The sequence below is a fragment of the Hibiscus syriacus genome, unplaced genomic scaffold (assembly GCF_006381635.1).
Source record: "Hibiscus syriacus cultivar Baekdansim isolate YM2019G1 unplaced genomic scaffold, ASM638163v2 tig00111582_pilon, whole genome shotgun sequence".
NCBI classification, from domain to species: Eukaryota; Viridiplantae; Streptophyta; class Magnoliopsida; order Malvales; family Malvaceae; genus Hibiscus; species Hibiscus syriacus.
This window is the reverse complement of record NW_024063126.1, coordinates 350,257-361,608: the sequence shown is the minus strand read 5'-3', so window position 1 is coordinate 361,608 and position 11,352 is coordinate 350,257.

Here is an 11,352-nt window from a genome sequence, read left to right as displayed (position 1 = left end):
CGTCAGATATTTCTGCCCAAAGTCAAGCCCACTAATCCAGCTTTGTTTCCGAAAATTAAAAAAAAAACTGTAGAATTATTTCATTTTAGTGTAATTTCCAGAATCTAGCGTCCTTCACAGAAAATGAATCAAAACGAATAAGCCACAAAAACTAATGATTACGGAGCAATTTAAAAGCAAAATAATAACTAAATAAAGCACTTATCAAATTCCCCCTCACTTATTCAATGCTTGTCCTCAAGCATTCATCAATTAACATATCAAAATCATAAGTTGACATCTTCAATTTCAATTTATTTTTCAACTTCCAATCGAACTAAGTCCATGACATTTGTCGAATTTAAGTTACAATCAAGCAAAGACACAACTAAGAAAATTTAAGTAAGTAAGATATCCAATTAATTGCCAATTTCAATAAACATGACTCAAAACCTCACAAAGATCCACACATATCTGCACAAAGTGTTTGGGATAAATGAAATCGTTCAAACCGAAACTAAAAATGAACATAATGCAACAATCAAAGGGTCTTTAATCTGGGTTGTAACATGGCTAAGGTATGGGTAGGGAAAAGGTCGAAAAGAAAGGTTTAAAATGCCAAACAAAGATATCAAAATAATTAGTAACAATCCACGAACCAACATGAAGCACAATGAAAAATAAAATAAGGAAAAATAATAGATGAAAGGCAATTCAAACGATTGATTTTTCCTTCTTCTTTTTCTTTTCACTCGAACAAAGTGTCTTTTTCTTCTTCTTCTTTTTTCTTCTGCTGTTCGAAACAGTGAACAATTTTTTTCTTTTTCTTTTTTGTTGTTGTTGTTCGAAACAGTGAACATTTTTTGTGGAACAAGAGTGATACAAGAACTCAAGTCTCGAAAATGATGTGAAAAGAGAGGAAAAATAAAAAGAAATGCTTCGGGTTTAATTATGAGATGTAAGACAAGGAAAGGGAAATAGCTCAAATGTGGTTCACTAGTGGTTATGTAAATGGGTAGGCTTTTTGGGGAAAGTGGGTTTATCCTAGGTGCCCCTATCACATTAAAACATTATGTTCAACATGTAGTCTCGATATGCATTGTGATTATAAGTTCTAGAATATCCTAATTAGTCCAGCACACTCAAGTCAAACAATGAGCAAGAAAGAAAATGTATGCTCGTTAGGCTCAACTCTCACAAGAAAAGTTCATATTCACTGAGTCAAGTTCATCTCTATCAACAAAAACATGAAATATCAATACTCAAAAAAAATTCACCAGCTACACCAATTACAAATCATGCTTTGAATTATGTTTCGATATAACAAATTTAAAGGCAAAATGTTTTTGGACTTGAATTGAATTTATTCAAAGTTTTAAAAAGGTTTCAAAAATAATTCAAAGTCCATTCAATTCGGATTTGAGAAAAAATACTAAAGGGTGTCAAAGTGAATCCATGCACCCCTGCAGTGCATCCATGCACCCCTGCAGCGCATTCATGCACCTGCCACTAGTGCATCGATGCACCATGTAGTGCATCCATGCACTCCATTTCGAATGCAATTAGTGCATCAATGCACCCTGCTGTGCATCCATGTACCAAGGTTGCAACGGCTAGTTTATTTGAATTTAATGAAGGGGTATCGATGCACCTTAATAGTGCACCGATGCACCATGTTATGGGCAGCCTTTTTTAGTATAAAAACCATCCGTAAACGGCTCCAAAACATCCCCAACGGTTATATACAACATCAAACACATTCCAAGCTATAAATACAAGCTAAGGACACTTGAAGAAGTAAGAGAACAACTATCCAAGCAATCAAACACAAGAGAATAGTTTTTCATTCTTATTTCATCTTTCTCTTGTAAATATTTTGTTCTTGTGAGCATAATTCTTGTAAACACCTACCTTATAGAGGTTTTCTTGTTTACATTTCTTATCCTTTTGTAAAAGGGAAAGGTTCTAGTTTAGCCCAAAAAAACTAGGGAGTTGTAAGGTTTTCTCTTTGTCTTCAAAAGAAATAACAAATTAATGAATTTGTTAGAAAATCCTTGGTGAGGAGCTAAGGTAGTGGACGTAGACTTTGGTTGAGAAAGTCGAACCACTAAAAATCGCTGTGCAATTCTCTATCTTTCAATCTCTCCTTACTCCCTCTTTGCAAACCATTTCGGTTGTCGATTCGAGCTTACGAAAATTCCAACACATGCAAATTAAATTCGATCAAAACATGGTCACAATGCAAAAGAAAACAAGAGTATAAAATGAAGTTCAAGAATAGAAACTAACGATCCCAACACGTCAATATCAGAATATCTCAATTTCAAACAATCAAATAAGTCAATGAAGTTTTTTTTGAAAATGTTTATCCTTTCCCCCCTCACTTAATATGTTTTTTCCCAAAATATATATCAAATTCAAAATCAAATAGAGGGAAAAGGAATACTTCCCAACCTAATGACGACCGCGACCACGGCCACGTCGAGATGAGCCCGGGAAAAGGTAAGAAAGAACCTCGGCAAGGTTGGCTTCAATAGTGTCAAGAAGACCAGACACGCCTTACATCTCAGCTCGTATATCGGGATGGGAACTGGATATCGGAGGTGGTTCAATCTGCCTCATGTATACGTGCCCATTACGAGGTGTAATGGTGTCAGGAGCTACAATGTGGGGGGTAGCGAAAGTGCGTGCAAGAAGTCCCATTGAGTCCAAACACCTAGCATCAAGTGGATCCATAGAAAAAGCATGAGTAAAATTCGCAGTATCAAAGGTCAATATAAACAAACGAGATGTTAAATGTGTAATATAAGGTCCAAGAATCAAGGGTCGATTGGTTCATACAACTCGCACGAAGGCTCGAGTGAATCAATATCCAAAGTTTACCTTCGTTCTGGTTTGCATACACCATAAGAAAATCAATTCAATATTACTCAAACAAGATGTAGTATCATTACGACTGGAATAGTTGTAAGCAAGGAACAGGTGTATGTAACGAGAGCGGGGTTATGAATTGCTACTCCTTTATAATGCGTGCATCGAATCGAATGCCTACCAATCCTGTAAGTGCTTCATAAGCCATATCAATGTCAAAGTCCTGCAGAATCTCACGTAAAGATGTCAGATAATCATGGTCTGCGACATCAGTCACGAACCCCATAGAGAAGTTGAAATCATTTAACAAAATCCGAAAATATTGTCCTAGCAGTCGAAAAGCAATAATATCAAGTGTATTCATAGATATGGCACGACTTTGCAGAAAAATAAAAGTGGTATAGAACTCAAAGACCAATTTGTAATAAGTATCACATCTAATATTTTAATAGAGAGTCCAACCAATAGCATCAAAATAGCGCATCATAGCATCACGTAAATGTAAGGTGTCGAGTGTGTGAGATGGAATATACTTACACACTTGAAACCTATGGTGAAGAATGCTATCAAAACTCCTTGCGTCGTCACCATCAAATTTAAGATAACCTTGCAGCAACTCCTTGGGTGGTACAGAATAGGTTCGACCTCTTCGATTCCTTTCATCGAAAAGATCAAATGTTTTGTCTGGTGGCCCTTTGATTTCATCATAGCCTACTTCAAAGGACGAAGTTTGTGGCTACTTGGATGAGCAGCAAGACGGTGAAGGCACGGATCCATATGAGGACACGGGGCTCGGTTGTGGTGGCATACCACCCGGGAAAATTGAATTCATTCCTAAAATCTTTAGAACAATAAAAAATAGGGTGACACACTAGTAACGGTTCAATATCGACAGGTTTGAAATTTACCTCAGGTTTTTCAAGTATAATAAATGGTGGGGACTCGACATTCGGCATGGAACGCGTTCCCGAGCCCGACGACATAGGGTAGAACATCGAGTTCATCAGTGATGAAGGACTGGACGGTCGTACAATGCTTAGTCTAGTAGCATGACGGTGGAAAGAGCTGGAACGGTCGAACAATGGAGGGAAGGTAGTGGTCTCGGTGTACATGTTGGGGTCCCCGGTGGTAATCCTTGTGGCCGTCGCGCACCGCATTGAAGAGGTGGTGGCATGGGTAGCGGGTCGAAATCGTTTGGAACGTTGATGATGGTCAGAACGGCGTGGCGGCGATGACCTCCAAGGTTTACCGACGGTGGAATCCCTTGGTTCTATTGGTTACGTGTTCATCCCATGGTGAAAGGAAATAGAGTAGTCAGTCTGTGGGGGAGGCGACGAGCGATAACGGTGGACGAAGCTTGACCGACGGTGATGTAAGGTTTATAGTGTGGTGGCCGATCAAAAGAAAAAAGAAAGAGAGGTGAAGGGCCATGCGTCTGGAATGAAAGAAGAAAGAAAATGTTGGGTTGCTTAGGGGGCTTGTCACGTGGGGAATAAAAAGGTGGAATAAAAAAAGAGTTTGATTTTCAGTCAAACTAAAATGGTGGAATAAAAATTATTATGATTAGTTTATAATTGTAAAGCTAGAGATAGTGATAGATAAGGTGGGGCCCATGAAAAAAAATTGAAACAAAAATAACACGTTAGCATAGCCAAACTCCCAGGTGGCACACTTCTGCCGACCTAATTTTTTTTAACGTCGTTAGCTCGACGACCTGATTTCTTCTAAATTGATTTCTTCGATTAGACCAACAGAAACATTTTAATAATATGAATTCAATCTTTTACCATTAACTTTAAATCGAACTCCTGAGTTATTTTCAACTTCAACAGCATCGTGAGGAAATACTTGAGTCACTGTAAATGGTCCGAGCCATTTTGATTTGAATTTCCCTGCAAAAAGTTTAAATTTAGAGTTAAATAACATAACTTTTTGACTGACATAAAATGTTTTAAAAGAAATTCGATTAACATGAAATTTTTTGTTTTTTCATTAAATATCTAAGCATTGTAATAGGCATTTTTTCAGATTTCCTCAAGTTTCTGAATATGTAATTTCGGAGCTTCACTAATCGCATCCATGTCCATATTACATTGTTTAACGACCCAATAAGCCCGATGTTCTAACTCAACCAGTAAATGGCATGGTTTACCGAAAAAAAGATGGTATGGTGACATTCCAATGGGACCTTTATAAACAGTTCGATATGCCCAAAATGCATCAGTTAATTTTAAACTCCAATCCTTTCGGTCCGGTTTAACAATTTTTCAAGAATTGTTTTAATTTTCGATTTGATACTTCGGCCTGTCCATTTGTTTATGGATGGTAAGTTGTAGAAATTCTTTGAGTTAGTCCAAATTTCTTCATTAGAGACTCGATTACTCGGTTGATGAAATAAGTTCCTCTATCGCTTATTATAGCCCGTGGCGTACCAAACCTGGAAAAATAGTATTTTTCAAAAAATTAATTGTAGTTTTAGCATCATTATTCCGAGTGGCCTTAGCTTCCACCCATTTAGAAACATAATCTACGGCTAAAATAATATAAGTATTTCCAATTGACGAAATAAAAGGACTCATATAATCGACTCCCCAAACATCAAAAATTTCACAAACTTGTACAGGATTAAGAGGCATTTCATTCCTATGGCTTAAACTACATGTACGTCAATATCTTTCACAAGTTTTACAAAATAGATATGAGTCCCGAAAGATGTTAGGCCAAAAGAAACTGCATTCAAGAATTTTATGAGTTGTACGTTTTGGCCCAAAATGACCACCGCAAGAGTAAGAATGACAAAATTATAAAATTGAATTTACCTCACTTTCTACAATACATCGTCGAATTACCTGATTTGAGCAGTGCTTCTATAAATAAGGATCGTCCTAAATATAATATCGGGATTATCACTAATTCGATTGATTTTATCTCTCGGTAAATCTAATGGTAACTTACTGTGGCCAAATAATTAATCATATATGTAAACCATGGAGTTATGCTTTGCACCACCATCAGTTTTTCTTCAAGAAATTCTTCTCTTGTGGTTGGTCATATGTGGAAAGGGGAATTCGACTCAAGTGATCCGCTGCCAAATTTTCGCGTCAATTTTTGTATTTGATTCTAAGTTAAACTCCTATAAAAGCAAGATCCATCAGATAAGCCTCGGTTTTGCTTCCTTTTTGCTCATAAAATACCTTAAAGATGTATGATCAGAAAAAACAGTAATTTTAGTTCCAAGCAAATATGATCTAAATTTTTCTAAAGCAAAAATTATAGCAAAAAGTTTTTTTCTGTAATTGAATAATTTTTCTGAGTCGAGTCCAAAGTTCGGGATGCATAAGCGATGACATATGCCTCTTTCCCTATTTTTTGGTAGATAACGGCTCCAACACTAGTATATGATGCATAACACATAAGTTCAAAGGGGTAATTCCAATCTAGTGGCTGAACAATTGGAGCTGAAATTAGCTTTTCCTTTAATGAATCAAAGACTCCTTATTTTGAATTAAAGTCAAAGTCTTGATCCTTTTGAAGAGATTGCATAATGGTTGTGATATCTACGAGAAGTCTTTAATAAACCTGCGGTAAAATCATACATGGCCAAGAAAAGAACGAATTTCCCTCACAGTTGTGGGGTAAGAAAGTAAGCATATAACATCTGTTTTAGCTTTATCAACCGCAATCCCTTTTGAGGAAACAATATGACCTAAAATTAACCATTTATCAACCATAAAATGCATTTTTCATAGTTTAAAACAAGGTTATACTCTAAGCATCTTTTAAGCACATTAGTTAAATTATCAAGACATTCACTAAATATAATTCCGATAATTCGTGAAGTCATCAATAAAGACTTCATGCCTTTCTCACATAGTCGGAAAATATACTCAACATGCATCATTAGAATGTGGTTTGTGCGTTACAAAGACCAAAGGGCATTCGTCTATATGCAAATGTACCAGAGAGACAAGTAAAACTCATTTTTTCTCGATCTTCGGGCACTACTAGGATTTGGAAAAAACCTGAGAAACCATCAAGGCAATAATAATGAGTTTTCCCAGTTAATCTTTCAATCATTTGGTCTATAAAGGGAAGATAAAAATGATTTTTTCGAGTAAAAGAGTTCAACTTCCTGTAATCAATACAAACTCTCCATCCATTTTGAACTCTTGTTGGAACTAACTCCCCTTCTTGATTTTCGACCACTGTGACTCCCGTTTTCTTGGGAACCACATAAATCAGACTTACCCAATTACTATCTGATATCAGATAGATTACGTCAGCACCAAGGAGTTTCTGAATTTCATTCTTTACTACTTCCATCATCAGTGGATTTAATCAGTGTTGTCATTCTCGTGATGGATTTGCTCCTTCTTCGACTTTGATCTTGTGCATACAATTCGAGGGACTTTATCATTTAATGTTGGCAATGGTCCATCTATGGCTTCTTTTTTAGAATGCAAAACAGTTACCAAAGCTTCCTCTTCTCCTTCGATAATTTGATAACCGTCGTTTTGCTATCAATATAATTCTGTCTTCTTAATAAGTAAAAAGGGAGAGTAGTATAGAGAAGCAGGGTCGATCCAAAGGGATGTAGTGTTTCTGATTTAGTGAACCTTTTGATTTAGAAAAAGATAGAATTTCATATAAAGATAAAAAGATAGAATAAAATAATTAAATAAATAAATATAATTATAAGATAAAGATAAAAAATGGGAGTTTTTAAATTTTTTAAAGAAATATAATGAGATAAAAATTAAATAAACAAATAAATAAAATAAATAAATTGAGATAAAAAACTTATGGTAAGAATAGCCTCAGACTTCAGCTTTGCCTTAAATTCCTCGGATCATTGAAAAAGATATTTACTTCAAGATTCACGTCGACTACTTGTCTACAAGGACAATTCCTTATGACTATGCCTTGTATACCGAATATCCAAGTGCACTCTTAAATTTCAGTTTGTGAGTTGATCTAAGCAACAACAATGTTATAGATCTTAAAACGTTGAAGTTCAAAAAGCTGCTGACTCGGATTATGTTGTTTCAACAATAACTGATTTCGATCTCAATTTCCTCTTAGCAAACAATTTTGTTATGTGTGTTCACAGGAATTCAAATGTGTTTCAGTAAGTCGATCCTTCTTCCCACGTTAACCATAACAACATCCAGACCAACATCGACTTTTGGTTTTGAAAATTATTTTGATTTGAAAAATAAGCCCAGAAAACAGAGAGGAAAATCTGAAGTGATTTAAGTGCCATACAATTCTCAAGTTTGGAATTGAGCTTTCGCTTTAGCCTTCGGCTTAAAAGAAAATTAGCTAAGCATGACCAAAGTCATACTTAGCATATTTAAAAACAAAACTTGAAATAAAAATGAAAATTACGAAAAACTTGAAAGAAAATAGAAGAGAAAATTTTATAAAACTAAAGAGAAGAAGAATAGTAAATTCTCAGTTGTTGAGAGATATATTTCTAGGCTTACCCTGATAGGGTATTTATAGCCTTCAAAATCCTAAAAACAAGCTAAAGATAATTCCTAAAATAAAGAAATAAATCCTAATTAAAATATTTAAAACTATTTAAACTAAAATACCTAAAACAAAGATAAGATAAAATATCCTAAATCCTAATTAAAACACTTAAAACTGTTTAAACTAAAATACCTAAAACAAAGATAAAATATAATATTTAAAATAATATCCTAAAACATAAGTTTAATTCAAATTCGGATTACAGAAATGTGCGGCTGATCCATTCGTTCTTCTAGAAGCGCTGACTGGACCTTCTAGAAGGTGCTGACGTCATCGCCTCATCTGATATTTCATGCCCAAAGTCATGCCCACTAATCCAGCTTTGATTCTAGAAATAAAAAAAAAACTACAAAATTCTATCCTTTTAGTGCAATTTCCAGAATCTAGCGTCATGCACAGAAAATGAATCAAAACGAACAAATAAGCTACAAAAACCAATGATTACGGAGAAATTTAAAAGCAAAATAATAAGTAAATAAAGACTTATCAAGAAGTATCATTTGGGTAATTATGGAAGTGCTGGAAATTTTATTTGGTATGCTGATTTTTGGGTTTAATTATTAAGTTGAGATTTAATTGCAAGTTTATCAAGTTGTGAGGTTGAATTTGAAAAAAGTCTAAGAAAGTTTAGAATGAAATGTTAAGCTTTTGAATGTTTAAGTGTTAATTTGACTATTTTAGTAAGGCGTGGATATTTTATGTGATTAATGTAAAATGATCATAATGGTGAAGGGTCATTATGAATTAAATGGGAACGTTAATATGAATTCTAAAAAGAATTCATAATTTATGGCTTGATGGTGTAATTTACAAAAATTAAAAGGTTGATTTGATAGTGGAAATAAATATACTTGGGATTGAATAAGAATTTTGAGAAGTTTGAAAATTTCGATGGAAGTACGATTTAGTTTTATATCGATTTAAGTGTCGAATTTATTTCTATTGAATTTTATATTTAATTTTAGATTATATTAGTTTAATACTAACATGTAGTTTGAATATTTTATGTTATTATATAACGTCGTCAGACCACAGTAAATCTAGTGATTCAGTGTAACACCCATCTCCCGTATATGTTTTCATACACAAGTCATAGGTGTCACATGACTTTTAAAACATTCACCAATTTGTAAAACCCATAAAATTTTGTTTCAAAATTTAAAACAAAACATTTTAGTACAACAATAAAATAGTCGTTGAAAAACATTACCAAAATTATCACTTTAATTACATTCCAGATCATTTTTCTTAATTTCAATTATATGCCAGCAAATTTTCAAAATAAACATTATTGTCCTACAGTTACTGATGAGAGTCAACCTTAGATTGATGATAGTTGCTACTGCATACCTTACCCGGCTAGTCTTTGCTTTTACCTACGAGTGAAATCAAAACACGTTAAGTATTTACCTAGTGATACATAATATTGTAAAGAAACTACAATTTATACATAAGTATATCATGGCTATTTAATGGCGAATTACATCCATACTCCATAAGGATCAGATAAAACCTTCTTATTTAAACTAGATTTCTTTCATACAACCATCGAAATTATTCTTAGTATGCCTAGCATTACCTATCCTTCTGTATATTTTTCCCAATTATTCTTTGTTTGTTCTATGTACGTTAAATGAGAAAGTAATGTACAAGTATTGCACCAAAGTGCCAAATGGTCATTTATCTTTTATAATTACCATGAGTGGCACCTTATATGACGTTAATATACTGTTATGCATTTTCATTTATGGCATCTTTCATGTCGATTATGCATCATTATGCATTTTCATTTATGGCATCCTTTCATGCCGATCATGCACCGTTATGCATTCTTCATTTATGGCATCCTTTCATGCCATAATGCACCATTATGCATTTTCATTTGTGGCATCCTTTCATGCCGATAATGCACCGTTATGCATTTTCAATTATGGCATCCTTTCATACCGATAATGCACCATTATGAATTTTCATTTATTCATTCATTTTAGAGCAGTTCATACTCTAAAACTTATTAATAATATCGTTTCCATACACATAATGAAAGTATATTAAATATTGTAAAACATACATTTAATCAAAATATTCTAAGTTGACTCATTGTGAGTCTTCCTCATCTCATATAAATACAATAAATGCACTCACCTGGTATGCCTAGTTAATATACTTTAAGGATGTCCAGCTATTCGGCAACTTTATCTTTTCCCTTTTTCTTGCTTGACTCGGGAGCTTGGTTACGATCTACACAAGCATTCATTAAGTACACATACCATATTAAATGTTAGTATACTTCTCTAGCATTTATACTTGTAATAATACTTAAAAGTACTACTATATTCAATTTCTATAAAAATTCTTCCTATCTTAAAGTTTCCAGATTCAATAGTATCGGTACCCCTATCATGGTATCGATACTTATATACTATGGTACCGATACTCCTTTTTAGTCGATGTCATTTCTGCATTCAGTAATCCATGGTATCAATACCTTCCTTTTAGTATCGATACCCACATCAGTATTGATACTAATTGCATCAGTATGATATTGTTCATCATAATTCTTCAAATTTAAACCTATAGTATCGGTACTGTTCTTCCAGTACCGATACCCTTACCCATATTTTCCATTTTTCAGCTCGAGTTTTACTAAATTTTCGTTTAAAACTCTTACTTTTACCTCAAACAATGCCCTTAAACTTAACATCACTTAACCCAATTAATTTTCCTCCATTTAGCTTCTTCTAACATCTAAATTCCCCAAAGAACATCTCAAACTAAGAATTATACCACTTTTTCTAACATGTTTTTAATCACATCCAAGTCTTCTAATCTCTTATTTACTTCTTTGACAAGTTAAATATACTTGTAAACATTAATAAAAACTCATATTTCAACAAATCACTCAAAAACATGTTTTCTTCAATCTAACATAAAACATTCATTTCTTAGTTTCAATCCTCTTTAACC